This window comes from Rhincodon typus, chromosome 3 (assembly GCF_021869965.1).
Source record: "Rhincodon typus isolate 14 chromosome 3, sRhiTyp1.1, whole genome shotgun sequence".
Classification (NCBI taxonomy): Eukaryota; Metazoa; Chordata; class Chondrichthyes; order Orectolobiformes; family Rhincodontidae; genus Rhincodon; species Rhincodon typus.
The window spans coordinates 51,367,810-51,385,233 of record NC_063334.1 but is presented as its reverse complement, the minus strand read 5'-3'; positions in this window follow the sequence as shown (position 1 = coordinate 51,385,233).

The following is a 17,424-nucleotide window of genomic DNA, read 5'->3' as shown; positions in this document are numbered from 1 at the left end:
CAGTTTTGGAGGAAGTAATGATAGACTGACTGGATGAAATATTTGGCAGGTTCAGAAACCCCAAACAAGTCATGAATGACAATGATCCATAGTTTGTGGTGCAAAAGTTCAAGGAGTTCCTGGAAAATCAGGCAGCCAGGATTAGCCATACCTAGAGAGGAGACAACAGCAGTGTCACAGGAGCACAGCAGCCAGTCAGAGGGATGTGTGGAACAACACAAGCTTCCAGAGGCCTAAGAGACTACATTAGAAAAATTTCCTGGGATGAGGAGATGTCTTCTGAAAATTGTCATCCCCTTGACAGACTGATCGTGTTGAGCAGTCTGCAGACAAAACATCTGGTATAAGGGGCATTCTTCCATGATTGGCATGCTTTTGTAAATATTCCCGAACATGTACATCTGTTGGCTACAATGCTTGTATAATCTTGATAATTGTTGTTTATTAATGGGAGTTTTAAAATAAAGGTGGAGAGATTTTGTGTGTGTAGTAGGGGTGCTGCTTCTTTAAGAGAGCTGGTCAGGTGACTTGGAGGAGCGGAGCTTGGGGTTCCAGTCTAGAGCTGGCTGTAGATTGGTGAGTATTAACAATAAAGTGTTCCTGTTTAGATTTACCATTTGTCTATCTGATATATAATTCTTGGTTCCAAAGGAAGCATTAACATAATAGAATGCCTGTTATGATTACCTGACAAGCTCAGGTAACCTAAGTGGAATAAACAAAACCAATTGTCTTATAATTATCATTTTTAATCAAGAGAAACTTGGTAAGTTCGGCAAGAAATTCATGTCTCTTGTTTTACTCACACGTGATGACTGCACATATTGAGATATGTAAGGTTGTTTAAGACTATTCATCTTAAAATGAGGCAATGGTATGGACAATAGCATTTGCCAAGAAGAAGTGTATCAAAGATAGCTGTTGAGCAAAAAGAAAGAGAAAGCAATATGGTTTGCTGTTTTCTCTCTCTCTCTCTTTCTCACACACACACTCTCTCTCTCTTTCTCTGACAAACACACACAGACTTCTAAGATCTGTAACTGATCTTTCCTCTACCTTCCTGTCTGTATTATGTAAAACAAAGAACTGTGGATCCTGGAAATTGAAACAAAAACAAAATTGCTGAACACATAAATCAAAGAATAAAATTGCTTCTGAACTCAATTCTGAAGAAGTCATTGGACTTGAAACATTAACTCTGCTTTCTCTCCATAGATGTTGCCAGACCTGAGTTTCTCCAGCAATTTCTTTTTTCTCTCTCTGTACTAGATACCTGTCACCTTCACATTCCTTACAAGTTCATTACCTATATTTCTACGTGTGGTTGTTGTTAGGTTGTAATATTTTTTAGGGGTAGTACATAGGAATAGGCCATTCAGCTCCTCAAGCCTGCTGTTCTAGATCAGAGCTGATCATTTATCTCAAAACCATATTCCAATGCTATCCCCATATCCTTTGTTGCCCTCTTACAATAAAAGCTTATTAAGTGGCCAGAAATAGTAATAAATCTGAAGATTATGAAGTCTATAGAAAATAACAAAGAAGGACCAAGAAATTAATAAGGAAAAGAAGAATAACATACAAATACAATCCAGCAAAAAAACATAAACATGCACTGTAAATGATTCAATAGGTACATTACAGGGAAATTATTATTGCATTAAAAGCAGAGTCGTGAGAATTTATAATGCATAATGGAGAAGCTCTATGATTATTTCATGTCTGTTTGCACTGACAAACCAGAAATCTCCCAGAATTAGAGATCAAGTGACAATGAAAGAATAAAAGGGTTGAAGAAAATGAATATGATCAAGGAGGTTGCACTGGAGAAATTAATGCGACCGACAGTTGATAGGTTCCTGGGACCTGAAAGTCTACATCCTAGAGTGTTGAAAGGGACAGCTATGGAGATAATCAATGCATTGGTAATTATCTTCCAAAATTCCATAGATTGTGAAATGATTCCTGCATGATGAAATCTTGCAAATATCACTCACAATTTAAGACTGACAGAGAAATTCAGATCTGTAAGCTTTACAGCAACACTGGGGAAAATACTAGAATCTATAATAAAAGATATGAAAAATGGACACTTGGATGATAACGATCTGATTGGGTATAGTCAAATATATTTGTGAGTGGAAAATCATGTTTAATGATCCTGTTTGAATTTTTGAAAATATTACCACAAAATTGAGAAAAGAGGTTGTAACGTACCTAGATTTTCAGAAGGCTTTTAATAAAGTTCCCACAGAAGGCTGGTTAAAAATTAAAAGCCCATGGTATAGGAGGTAATGTACTGTCATGCATTAATGATTGACTAAAAGTTGAAAATAGAGAGTTGGAACAAGTGGGTCATTTCTCACGTTGACAGACTCTGACTAGTGGGATACCGGTAGGATCAGTACTTGGCCCCAGCTCTTCGCCATTTATATCAATCATTTGGTCATGGGGATGAAGTGTAATATTTTGAAATTTGCCAACGATACAAAGCTAAGCAGGAATGTATGTTGTGATGTAGATGTAAAACATTTTCAAGAAGATTTCAACCATCTTAGTGACTGCCAAGAACATGGCAGATGGAACATAATGTGGAAAAATATGATGTTGCCAGGGTTGGAGGGTTTAAGCTATAGGGAAGGGCTGAATAGGTGGGGGCTGTTTTCCCTGGAGCATCGAAGGCTGAGGGGTGATTTTATAGAGGTTTATAAAATCATGAGGGGCATGGATAGGGTAAATAGACAAGGTATTTTCCCTGGGGTGTGGGGAGTCAGAAACTAGAGGGCATTGGTTTAAGGTGAGAGGAGAAAGGTTTAGAAGGGGCCTAAGGAGTAACTTTTTCATGCAGAGGGTAGTCTGTGTATGGAATGAGCTGCCAGATGAAGTGGTGAAGGCTGGTACAATTACAACATTTAAAAGGCGTCTGGATGGTATATGTATAGGAAGGGTTTAGAGGGATATGGGCCAAATGCTGGCAAATGGGACTAGATTTGTCTAGGATATCTGGTCGGCATGGATGGATTGGACCAAAGGGTCTGTTTCTGTGCTGTATGTCTCTATGACTCTAACGTGAATCAGAGGTTCCCCAGACTTGTTCCTGAAGTGGCAGAACTGTCCTATAAAGAATATTGGGCATATTGGACCCATGTGAAGTATTGAGGAATAAGAGTTGATCAGAACCTACACAATACCTAAAAGGATAGTTAAATGGAGATATTTTCTTGGTTGGGGAGCTTAGAACCAAAGATCACAATTTGAAAATAAGAGGGATTCCAATATAGAACCAAGATGTGTAGAAATTGTTTTAGTCAGAAGATTGTGAATCTTTGGAGTTTTGTACCCAGAGGGCAATGGAAGCTCAGTCTTTGAATATATTTAAAATAGGGGTTGATAAATTTTTGATTACCAATGGTGTAAGGGGGTATGGGATTAGTATGGGTAAAAGACATTGAAGGGTTAGATTAGTCAAATTCACGTTGAATGGGAGAACAGGCCGAATGGCCTTCTCCTGTTTCTGTGTTCCTAATGTACTGTTTAAAATTTCATCCTATACCTGTGTGCTAGCTTCCAGTGACTTGTGAAGAAGGACACCTGGGTCCTTTTAAACCTCAACAGTTCTCAATCTTTCACCATTTAAAAAATACTTTGCACATTTGCTCATCCTTCACATGTGGATTACCTCACACTTATCTATGTTATATTCCATTCTCTGACTCAGTCTGTCTAAATCCATTAAAAGGCTCTTTGCATCCTCTTCATAATTCACGATTACATCAAGTTCTGTGTCATCTCCAAACTTGGAACTATTACAACTGGCACCACATTCAAATCATTGATGTAAGTTGTGACCAACTGGAGCCCAAACATTGATTATTGCAGTGCCCTACTGGTTACAGCTTACCAACCTGAAAATACTTCATTTATTCCTATTCTCTGCTTTCTGCCTGTTCACAAATCCTCGAGCCATACCTTATATTACCCAGAATCCCATGCATTTAAATTTTAATTACCAATCTCCTGTGGGACTTTATCAAATACCTTCTCAAAATCCAAAAACACACACCCACTGGTTCCTCCTCATCAGTTCAGTAGCATCCTCAAAAAACTTTCAGGTTTGTCAAATATGATATCCCTTTCATAACTCAAAAATTATTTTCTAAATATCCTGTATTTGTCATCCTTTACAATAGATTCTAATATTTTCGCTACTACTGACACCAGGCTAACAGGTCTGAAATTCCTTGTTTTCTTTCCCTCTCCTTTCTTAAACAGTGAGATGCATTATGCAGATACCATTGCAGAATTATTAGAATTTTGAAAGCTGATCACTAATACATCATCTCTGAAACCATCTCTTTCAGCATTCTAGGGTGGAGGTCATCAGGTTCTGAAAATTTGTCAACTTTCAGTCCCATTAATTGCTCGAATAACTTTTTCCCACAAATAGTCATTTCTTTAAGTTCCACACTGTCATTAGACCCTGAGAGCTTAACATTTCTAGGAGGATAGTTATTTTGCTTTTCTACAATTTCTCTATTTCTTTCTGTAAGTTCTCCTGTGTTTGCATGTAGTGGACCCACATTTGTCTTTGTGAATCTTTTCCTTTTTACATATTTAGAAAAGCTTTTACAATCTGTTTTTATGATTCTCACTATTTTACATTCATATTCAGTTCTCTCTTGATCGATTTCTTAGTCCTTTGCTGCATTCTAAAATCGTAGATTTTAAACTCTACCTTCTTTCACTTGAAAAACTTGGAACTAGCTTTCCTTCATAGTTGATCTGATTAACTACATTTAATTGTAGTATGATAGCTATAAGCTAACAAAGAATTTTTATATTAAACGTTCCAACTGACTGACAGTTGGACTTAGAAAAGAGGGAAGCCATTAATCCTCCTGAATCCAGCATTGGCAGCCCATTAGCGATGTGGGCCCAGAGACAAAGAGTTGGCGCCTGAAGGGTGATGACTGCGATGTTGATGGGGCTGGTGCAGGTGTCGTTCATCAGCCTGCTCAGGACTCATGATAGAAGTAGCAGAACAAAGCTGGTCTCTTTCAGCTTTGTATTTTTATCTTCAAATGGTGCCAGATTGTGGTATGAGTTGAAGCTCTTCACTGTATTTTACTATGTTGTTCATTGTAGAGTATGGTTGACAACAAATCATCATCATTCCTCACCTGGGAATAACAAGTTTAAATAGATAATATAAAGTGTTGCATCATCTTAAAATTTGGCTTTTAAAAGTGTCACAGGATGAATGCAGAAATTAATGGACAATTTTAATTTTGGTCATCACAATATTTTGGTGCAACCATGATGAAATACTAGATGATTGTTACAGCTAACAAGCACATAAAATTATAGGCGTTAATGTGGTGAACAAATCTTGTCAGACTTCTACTGCACATATAGCTGTTGTTTATAGTGCAGAGTGAACTGTTCAATTGTTATTTATTAGAATATGTGAGTGTGTTTTGTATTTATGCTCACTGTGCTAGATTGGTTAAGTCTAGTTGCAGATTCAAAGAAAATAAATTGTAGAAATTACTGAAAGTCATAGCTATAAGTATGAAGCAGACATTTTAAAATAGATAAAACCTGTTGTACATCTAGAAACTAATGTAATCTCTGCATAGCCCGGATATAAATTGTAGTATGTTACCAGGTATAAAGTGAATGCACTTTATGTATTCAATGTATAGCTTCTTTAAGGTGTGATTATGGAATAAAAATAGCTAAACTTCTTGTTTACAGGAAATTCTGTGAACAAATAACGGTTCACAGATAGTGAGAAATCAAATGCTCAATTAAATAGAAGATATTTGTATGAGCTTAATTTTACAAAGGCTGAAAAGTGAGAGGCCAACCAGGATCACATTGGCATGAGAAAGTATCGAGAAAATAAAGGCATAGATGAAATTTTCACTCAACAGCAAATGAAATTCGGAAGGAGCAAAGTTGAAAGCGCTTTTAGAGGTTGGAATATACTGTCTTTGTGATGTTACAGATTCATGCTTCGAAGCTCATTTCAGGATCAAATACAGCACCAAAGTTGCAAACAGTTTAGTTCAACTAATAGTCGTCAGAGAGAGGAATGGACTCAATGACTAAAGGATGAAGTTCATTACAAAGTTCAAATGTAATGGCTTCAGCTTTGCCAGTTGTTTGTTAGATGAAATTTTTGATCATTCAGTACCAGATGTCAGACAAGCAGCCTAACATTTCAGAGACTGTGGAAGAAGGGGTAGGGTCAAGAGAAATTTTGGTGAGGTAAACGTGGATGCCATCAGCACACTTGTGAAAACAGATGCAGTGTATTAAGATAATATCGCTGAGGGACATCTTGGAATGAGGAACAGGAGGGGGCCAATAATAGATTCATGGAGGAAACCAGAGGTAACAGATCATTTGTAACATGTTAGGCAAGTGACAAAATTCAAGTCCTTATTTCATCATTTAAGCATGCAATACCAATTAGGAATCTATAACACTCTGCGCCATATTTAGAAATCAGAGCAGATCAGTCATTCCCCAGTTAATGGATAAATATATCAATTACCTTTAGCTGAGTGCCATCAATCTTGAAGGACTTTTATAACCACGAATTGTTCTAACATTCAATATGGTTTCTCATAGATTTATCTTGACAAAGGCCTCCACGTTATCGAAGAATGCACTCCAGGTATTGATCACTCTTTTGTGAAGAAGAATTTTTCAGGTATCAGTCTGAAATTTACCTTCCGTTCATTTGAACCTCCATTCCCTTGTAATTTAGTTTCAAGTAACGTTTTAGATTTATCTTTCTTATGCTGTGTATTGATACTGTGGCAGAGAGCTTGGAAAATCTGAGTGAAGTCATCTTCTGCAAAATAAAGTTTTGGATGATTGTAATTAATCCAGTTGGGCACAAGTGCAAGTGAAATTTGTTCTCTCTGTGCCTTGTAGTTAACACCTGTTCTTAAACTTGTTATCCAAAATGCCCAAAGGCCAATTGCAGCTTTGCTAAGCTTATCACCTGATCCATCTAAAAAAAACCACCCAGTTGACTTTAAGCCTAAAACAGGATCAAAAATACAAGCTGTTAAGCCTCCCTTACCAGGGCTAAACTGTGATGTAAATGTAGCAATAACTGACCTCACATCCAAATCAGGTCTGTTAGATCATTGTTAGTCTTTTTTTGTTAAATTTCACCTATAATTTTAATGCAGTGATCAAACAAAACATTTTAAACTTAAGTATTTATATCTGCTTTTGCTTGATTTTAAGTAATTTAGTGTACTCCATTTGTTTTACCTTTGGCATTGAGCTTATTGTCATGCAGTAATATCACTTTAGGAGTGTAGGGAACTACCTTGGCTGAGGCATGGATAGCTGTTATGTGAAAGTGAAAATAAATAGATCAGAGACGAGAAAAGATTGCAACTGATAAAATTGCAGGGCATGGAAATGAGGGTTTTATTACACTGCTGTTGTAGTGCTATAGTGACGTAGTGCCACTTTACACAGGCACAAAGTGCCAATGACAGCTTCCTGAGCAGACTGCACAATTTTAATGCATTGATCAAGTTAATTAATAAATAGTGCCTGTGGAGAATGGAGATTGTTGAGGGAGAGTATTTAATCTTTCTTAATTTGTCAATCCAGAAAGACCCTAAATTTTACATTGTAATATTCAATGGATGCTTAAAAGAATTCAGGATGTTTGCCTCCGTGTATCTATTCTGCAGTACATCCTACCTGTTGATCATTTACTTGGGGGTGGGGGTGGCTAGTGAGAGTACTTGTGTCAATCTTAAGTTTACCTCTTACTGCTTTGAACCTATGTATCTTTGTCTTAGTTTTATAATTTAGCTTCAAGTTATTTTCCAGCTTTATCTTTTCCAAATATTATGATGTCGATATCATTTCGACCCCATCCATAAGGAATCTGTGATATCCAAGAACAGTGTCATCACGCAAACTAAGCAGACAATCTGATTGATGAATTCTTACTGATATGAACCAGGAAGTAAAACCATGAATTATCATTTCCTTTTTAATAATTTTACATATGCACATGGGATTAAGGTTAAAGCTGAAACATGATAAACTTTAAAAAATTACAATTGATGTTTATAATTTTAAAAATCTATGGTTTTTTTTACCATGAAATGGATGAAATGACATTCCAGGCTTCTACAATTAATTTACATAAGTAAAACATATTACTTTGCCACAATTCAGTCAACAAGGCTTGAATGTTTCAATTCTGTTTACAATGAAATACTGCATAAAAAGTTGAAGTTTACATCAAAGCACTGACACTGTATTGTTTTCATTCTCTCAGCAGGTGCAGGAACAAATGCTAGAAGCCGCTGTCGGTTTACACAGTAATTTTTTTTGATGATGAACATTACAAATTGAAAATAATTTTTTGAAGGCTGATAATCCAAAATTTCTTTATAACTCAAATTTTTGATACTAGGGGGCAGCTTCATAACTCTTCTCTGCAGTGCCTCCAACCACATGACTTGTTTGAATTCTTGTGATAAGCACTGGGCAAAGTGGGGCTTGTAGTGCTGGAATGATAAAGTAGTTTGACTTGAGCCAACATAATCTGTCCAGACAGTGGAACTGGGTACACCACAGCCGTTACGTGTGCCAGTAGGCACTCACTCAGAAGTTGACTAGATCATGGAAGAGGAGGAGTTAAGGAACCAGCACAGAAAACCACAGCAGATCACAGCAGGCAGGTTGGATGAGGTGCAGGATGTTGAAGAGTGTGCAACTCTCAACAAAGGATTTATAAGCATTTCTTCAACTTTACAGATTGAGCAGCTGTATTGTGGAAATGTATTTCAGAAATTGCTGGGGACATTTGTAGTAGTTCTCAATTGGCTGCCCATGCCTGTATAATGTAGGTGACAAATACACTGTAAGTGAGAGCATTTGACCACATCAAGTCTTCCAAACCTGCCCAATCATGCCAAGAAGGGAGTTGGATTTACCTCAATGGTAGATTGCCTCAGCTGCAAGGGGTGGTTGATTTTACCCATTGGGTTGTCATCAGACCAGTCAGATGCATTAGTGGTTGGTAAGGGCTTTGTCTTCCTCAATGCACAGTGTATTTGGAACCACTATAACTCCTTCACATAAATATATGCATGGTTCCCAGGTATGACTACCACTCATTCATTCTAAGGCAGTCTTATCATTAGACAAGCTTCTTCTTTAAATTGAATTTTAATCCCACCATCTACCCCTGTGGAATTTGAACCTAAATGACTAGAACATTAGCGGAAGGCTCAGAATCACTGGCACAGGGACATTACAACTATACCACCAGTTCCTCATGGTCAGTAAATATTTTTAAGGCAAAGGTAGATTTCTGTTAGGCAAAGGAATTAAAGGATGTTGGAGGTAACTTGGAATAGAGTCATAGAGATATACAGCATAGAAGCAGAGACTTCAGTCCAACTCATCCATGCTGACCAGATATCCTAAACTAGTTGTATTTGGCTCATATCCCTCCAAACCCTTCTTATTCATATACCCATCCAGATGCCTTTTAAATGTTGTAAGTGTACAGTCTCTACCACTTCCTCTGGCAGTTCATTCCATACATGCACCACTCTCTCTGTGAAAAAATTGCCCCTTTTGTCATTTTTAAATCTTTCCCCTCTCACCTTAAACCTATGCTGTCTAGTTTTGGACTCCCCCACCCCAGGGTAAAGACCTTGACTATTCACCCTATGATTTCATTCACCCCTCATGATTTTATAAACTTCTATAAGGTCACCCCTCATCCTCTGATTCTCCAGGAAAAATAGCCCCAGCCTATTCAGCATCTCCCTGTAGCTGAAGACCTCCAACCCTGGCAACATCCTTGTAAATGTTTTTTGAACCCTTTGACAAGTTTCACAACATCTTTCCTAAAGCTGGCAGACCATGTGGAATTCAAGACATAAACAAATCAATGATGACCTTATTAAATGGTGGAGCAGTCTTGTGGTTGTGAGTGACTTACCTTTGCTCCTAATTCATATGATCATACTGCCAGCCTTGGAAGAGGAAAATGACAAATAGCCTGTAGGTGCTGAGTTTATCGAGATTTCAGCAAAAGAGATATATGGGACACCTTCATCCATGGCAACTTTCCACTACAAAAAAAACCTTTCAGTCCCATTTGACAGTTTCAGCTTACCAGCAAGCCAGCTAAGTTTGAGACCACTACCAACTGTATTTTTCCTTTTTTTTTTCCTGGGATGTGAGCATCACTGTCAAGGGAAATTATCCTTGATTTGAGAGGCTTGCTGGACTATTTCAGGGGACAGTTGAGAGTGAACTACTTTTCTTTGAGTCTGAAGTCACATACTGGCGCAACTGGGTAAGGATAGTAGACTTTCTTTGCTGAAGGACATTTGTGAAGCAGATGAAGTTTTTTAAAATGACCATCAACAGTAGTTTTATGGTCATCATTACTGAAACTAGCTTTCCGTTCCAAATTCATTAAATGTATTTAAACTCTACCAGATGTCAAGGTGGGAGTGGAACATGCTCCCTGGGCCATTTGGCTAGCCCAAAAACAGAAATTCTGGAAGAACAAAACAGGTCAGGCAGCACCTGTGGAGAGAAAGCAGAGTTAATGCTTCAGGCCCAGTGACCCTTCCTAGCCTTCTAGATTACTAACACAGTGGCATTACCTCTACACCACCACACTCTGCTAGTAGACCCTCAAAACAAGCCACTTTACCCAGCATATCCTTACCCAGCTCACAGCCAAAACTCATATCACAGGTACATCTTGCTTGTGCTTTGAGGCATTGTAACTAGGTGTTTGCACCAACTAAACATTACAAACAGAGTCAAACTGCACTGTTCCCTGCTTTGGCAAAGGAGATGTCTGTGGCTTGCTGTGGTTGTTGTGCCAACAAGAGCTTAGAGAGGTAAGAAGTAATGCATTGTGTCTTTTCCAGAGGGACAGGCTAGAGATGCCCCACTCCAGCTTGCCAGTTTCAAGCTGCACAATACAGAGGTTGATTTGGACAGCTGCAAGTTTTTACAGAGAAATTGCGTTATGATGGAAGGATGTACTAAATAAGACTCTCCAAGCCTTTGTCTTCTGATCAATAGTATTTCTAATTTACATTCGCAACTTGAATTGACAAAGACAGTGTGGTCTGATGATATTTGTCGGAGATATCAAACTAAAAGGGGCAAGGAAATTAGAGAAGGCATCCATAAGTTATGGAATGGTTTTGATAATATGCACATGGGTAGAAAAATGGCAAATAAAATTTAGTGAAATCTAGTGTAAAGTGCAGTATTGGGAAAAAATGGATGACACACATATTCTATGCATAGCTTAATGAAATACCTAAAGAAGATATTGAAAGAAGCATAGAGATCTTAATGGATGAAACACCTGACATGTGTGTACAGTACAGAGGAGCAACCAACACAGTTGATTGGCTTGATATTTTTATCTCAAAATAAACTGGGCTTCCCCCAGCATGCTCCACCCATCAGTTACCCATTTGTTAAACTATACCCCAAGAGTCTATTATACGTCATCAAATAATTCAGACATTTGTGATCCAATTTTAACTTTGTGCCAGTGGGTGTATTTTGAGATGAGTTAAAACCTCAGGCTTTCTCACTGACTTTTAAATTATTGTTCAGCATCTTTAAAGAACAGCCCAGGAAGAATGAGCCCCAGAGTTGGACACATGCATGCGCAAAAAGCCTTGAATTTTGGAAGAAAAACAGGGTTGCAGTAATTGCCAGCTCTATGAGTTTAGAGCTGTCTTAACACAAAGAGATATGTTAGATCAAAATTATGTAATCCTTTGGGCAATAAGACTCTCTCACCTGCGGAACTGAAATTACAAATCATGCTGGACGCACATTTCTGGTTTTCTTCATAGCAGATTTTATCATTTCTTTAAGCCAGATTCAAAATGGTCACGACCACTGAACCTGATGCAAGCTATTTTTAAAAAACTACAAAATATGGGTTAAAGAGTGGCAGATGGAGCTTAATTTAGATAAATATAAGGTGTTGCATTTTGGTAAGGCAAATCAGGGTCTTAATGGTAGGGTCCTAGGAGTGTTGCCAAACAAAGACACCTTGTGGTGCAGGTTCGCGGTTCCTTGAAGGTGGAATCAAACGTAGACAGGGTGGTGAAGAAAGCATTTGGTACACTTGCCTTTATTAGTCAGTGTATTGAGTGTAGGAGTTGAGAGGTCATGTTATGACTGTACAATATATTGGTTCGGCCACTTTTGGAGTACTGCATTCGGTTCTGGTCTCCTTGCTATAGGAAAGATGTTGTTAAACTTGAAAGGGTACAGAAAAGATTTACAAGGGTCTTGCCAGGATTGGATGTTTTGAGCTATAGGGAGAGGCTGAATAGGTTGGGGCAACTTTCCCTGGAGCATCAGAGGTTGAGGGATGATCTTATAGATGTTTACAGAATCATGAGGGATAGTGGTAGGGTGAATAGCCAAGGTCTTTTTCCCAGGGTAGAGGGGTCCAAAACGAGAGAGCATAGGTTTAGGTGAGAGGGAAGGAAAGATTTAAAAGGGACCCAAGGGGCAACTTTTTCACGCAGTGCATGTATGGAATGATCTGCCAGAGGAAGTGGTGGGGGCTGGTACAATTACAACATTTAAAAGACATCTGGATGGGCACATGAACTGGAGGGTTTAGAGGGATATGGGCCAACTAGATTAATTTAGGATATCTGGTAGGCATAGACAAGTTGGACTGAAGGGTCTGTGCCCGTGCTTTAGTCTATGATTCTGTATAGTACACCATAATGCTACAAGAAATAACCACACATACAACCACAGAACAATCTGTCCTTGTTGATTGAAGGTTTTAGATGACTAGTCAATCACTTTCTTCTGACTGCAGCCCCAAAAAAGAGTCATACATAAAATTATCCATTCAATCTGTCTGAATCAAACGATTTACCTGTTGATTTTCAGATTTAGGTGAGTGCCAAAGCTTTACAATTCCTGTCTTATATATAGTTAACTCTCAACTTGAGGACAGTTTCTTATTTTGTTTTTCCCAAAGTAATGATGATTGTGTCAGTGTTGTTTCCTGCTCTTACCAGAACTCAAAAATTTCAACAAATTTGTTTCTACTTTCCATCCTTATCTCACCTTCACCTGTTCCATCATTTTTTCCAATCATAGAATCCCTGCAGTGTGGAAACAGCCTCTTCGGCCCAACAAGTCCACACCGACCCTTAGAGCATCCCACCCAGACCATTCTCCTAATCTACACATCCCTGTACACTACGGGCAATTTAGCATGGCCAATCCACCTAGCCTGCACATCTTTGGATTGTGGGAGGAAACCGGAGCACCCAGAGGAAACCCATGCAGACACGGGGAGAATGTGCAAACTCCACATAGTTACCCAAGGGTGGAATCGAACCTGGGTCCCTGGCGCTGTGAGGCAGCAGTGTTAGCCACTGTGCCGACCCAGCTTCCTTATCTCCATTTTTGAGAACAGACTACAAACTCATATTCATTACAAGCCCGCTGATTTCCATAGATACCTCAGATACACATCATCACACCCCAATTCCTGTAAAGATGCTGATTAATTCTCTCAGTTTCTCTCACCATCAGACTTGTTCTGTTAATGCTGTCATCGTTCTGCTCACCTAAGAACTCTCATGAGCATAGTTGACAGGGCCCTTAACCATGTTTGACTTATTTCATAAACTTCTGCTTTCATCTCTTCCCCTCCCTCCAAGAACCATAGCACAGTTCATCCTTCCCCTGTCTTCTAACTCACCAGTCTCTGAATCCAATCGGTCATCCTCTACGATTGCTACCACCACCAAACAAGACTTCCTCTTTCTCGTCTGTCAGCATTCCCTCCATGGCAAATTGTACGTTCTTCTGTTTACACCCAAGCACCATATTCTCTTCCCATACAAATGGTACAGGTCTATTACCTGCCCTTTTTCTTCCTCTCTCCTCAGTGTACAAAGCCATCCAGGTGAACCAGTGGTTCACAAGGCGTTTCAGTTTGGTTTACTGTATTTGCTCCTCACGTTGTAGTCTCCTGTACAATGGGGAGACCAAATGCAGATTGGGTGACTGTGTTCAACTCAGTTCACAAATATATGTTCAGTTCCCAAGTTCCCTGTAATTTTAATTCAACAGCTTGCTCTCACGCTCACATTTCTGCCCTAAGTCTGCGGTATTACAATAAAGCTCAACACGACCCTGAGGAACAGAACCTAATCTTTCAATTAGCCACTTTACAGCTTTCTGGGCTTCAATTTAAGTTTGATCATTTCAGGTCATAAATTGTTGCCTAAACTGGCTGGATAGCTCAGGTGGATAGAGTGTGATGCATTGGTTCAATCCCCATACTGATCAACATGCTGCTTTTCAACAGAAAATTTAGTAACTCACATTTTAGGTAGGTCCACTCAAGGCTAAAGGAGAAAATTTATGCATGGAACCAGAGGAAATGGGTGAGGTCTTTAACATACTTTGGGGTGGCATGGTGACACAGTGGTTAACACTGCTGTCTCACAGCACCAGATAGCCTAAGTTCAATTCCTCCCTTGGGTGACTGTCTGTGTGGAATGCATGGGTTTCTGCCAGGTGCTTCAGTATCCTCCCACAGTCAAAAGATGTGCTGGTTAGGTGGATTGGCCATGGTAGTTATGGTGTTAGGGTGGGGGACTGGGTCTGGGTAGAATGCTGTTTGGATGGTTGATGCAGATTCAATGGGCTGAATAGTCTCTATTTGAGCAGGAATTCTAATCTTTCTGTTTCTTTTGTGTCTGCAGTTTTAATCTTATTTCTTATGTTTTTTGTCATTTAATCTTTATCTGCTGTGAAACTTCTATTTCATTCTTCCATTCCCCTCCTCTCTTCACTTGTTTTCAATGTAGATCAGGACCACCAGATCTACTCCTTCTCATTGCACGTTCTTCTTCAGTCCACAGTACATATCATGATCCCTTGCACTATACAGACAAAGAAGCCATATGGAGTCATTCTGTTTGCTACAGAGTCAATCTCCCTGATTATGCCATCCCTAACTACCAGTATTTTCCTTCTTATGGCCCTTGTCTTGTCTTACAATGCCATTGCTAGTTCGCTCATTCATTCAAATGCTTCATTCCCATCCAAACAATGTAAAAGAAACTCAAAGCAGCTGGACAGTTGCAAATTGCTCCTACATTCCTGCCCTCTGCGTCCCTTTACTTGCTTCACCTGCAGTCCTGGACCACTGACAAAATCATGAAACTCTGTTGCCTTCTGGAATAACATATTCAAGTAACTTTCTTCCTCCCTGATCTGCCAATGTGTCTGCAGCTTAATAACTCTGAGCCAAAATTCCTGTAGCTGCAAGCACTTACTCCAGACATATTTGCCATCAATCATATTGGCATCCAGGAACTCCCACATCCTGCAAGCACAGCACGTTGCCTGCCCTTTCACCTCCAATATGTGTTAATTAGTTAATCACTTTAAATTAATTAATTCATCATTAACACAGCCCACATCTCCCAAAATGCTATAACATTACCAGTAAAGTCTGCAATACTGATGAAACAATGCAATACTTAGAAAACTTACAAGACTAGTTACTGATTTACTTGCCCCTTCTGTTGCAGACAATTGGAAATCAAATGTTGGTTGTTGAAAACACCAAGGAGCAGAAAAGAAACGTTAGCAAAAGGTTCATCACCATTTCCCAATACTCCTCCACTCACCCCTCCTACCAATCAGCACATTTACCTCTTGAAGTAAACCTTGATTAAAGAACTTATTTCTACTGTTTTCTGAATTCACACTTTGAACCAAATTCCCAGGTAAACACATTTAGCCACCATCTCACACGAGTGAAGTCTCCCTCCCACTGACTGTTCCTGATTGATGTTTGGGTTTTATCCCCAGAACCAAGTGCAAATGCGTATAGAAATATGAGGATAAAGCAGTTGAATATGTGGCTGGAAAGCTGGTGCAGGAGGGAGGGCTTTAGATGGTTGGTACAATGGGCAGACACTGGCAGTGTTTGACATTGAACAGATTGGACCTGTTGCATCTAAATAGAGTCAAAACTGTTTTTCTGAGAAGATTTGCCAGTGCTACTGGGGAGATTTTAAACTAATTTTGCAGAGATGTGGGAAGCAAGATGTGGAAATCAGAAAGGAAAACTAAGGTACACCAAATGCTTGGAAGAAGTGGGGGAGTTGTAAGTTGTTAAGTGGCATCAGAGTAAAGGAGAAAATAATGAAGTCTAAATCAAGATTACTGTACTTGTGTGGTAAATAAGATTGGCATGCTACAGATGCAGATTGTCTTTTGGAATATGTTTCTACAACAGAGACTTGGCTCAAGAAAAGGTCAGATGTTCAGAAAATACTTTTTGTTTTTATTCATTAATGGAATGTGACCCATCCTGGATGTCCTTGAGAAGGCGGTGGTGAGCTGCTTTCTTGAACTTCTGCAGTCCGTGTGCTGTGAATAGATCCACAATTCTGTCGGTTAAATTCCATTTCTGAGATTTGCCACTTCATTCAAGCGTGCAACGATATTCCCGTTTCACTTGAATATTACATCTGTATAGCATTCTAAAATGTATTACAGAAAACTTATTATTAGAAATAAAAAATTTTCCATGGTTCATAGCATGTCACAGTACTGCAAAATATTGCAGTTAATTATACAGTAACATTTAAATGGAGCTACAGTAATATGTACACGTCTCATCAGAAAGTTACAATTAACATAAATCTAAATAATAATGAATTCTTTGTATAGATATGTGTGTATTTATGAAATGTGAGACTTTTCAATGAAACCATGTAAATTATTAAAATTAGTGTTAAAAGACCAAAACTGATACTTGGAGGTATTGCAGGCAAATTATATATTGTTTCCACTCGACATAAATTCACTTTCCAAGCTAGATCAAACTGTGGTGATCAACAATAGAATTCCATGTTTACCTTTTCCTCCTCACACTACAGATACCAGTATCTGTAGTAACACCTCGTACAAGCTTAATAGCCTGGGACAGAAAATAAATCTTTAGATTACAAGTACTACTTGGCCTTTGAAACTTCAAAATATCCTTCCAAAAACAGGGGAAAACTTATACACTGAATATAACATGTGAACCGCCAATGTTGATTGAGATCATCACTTTTGACATACAAAAGAAACCCACCTATAATTCAATTAAATCTATGTGATTCATCAAATTAATTCTAAAGGGCTACTTCTAACCACAATTGAAATGTTTTAAAAATCATCAAATTTATCATCTTTGGTATCCAGTCCAAAGAACTCATCAAGTTCTGAGTCACGCTGACTATGACATCATCAGAACAATTGTGATTCTGGTTTCATAATCATCCCTGCACAACAAATCGTCTTGCTCTTCATCCC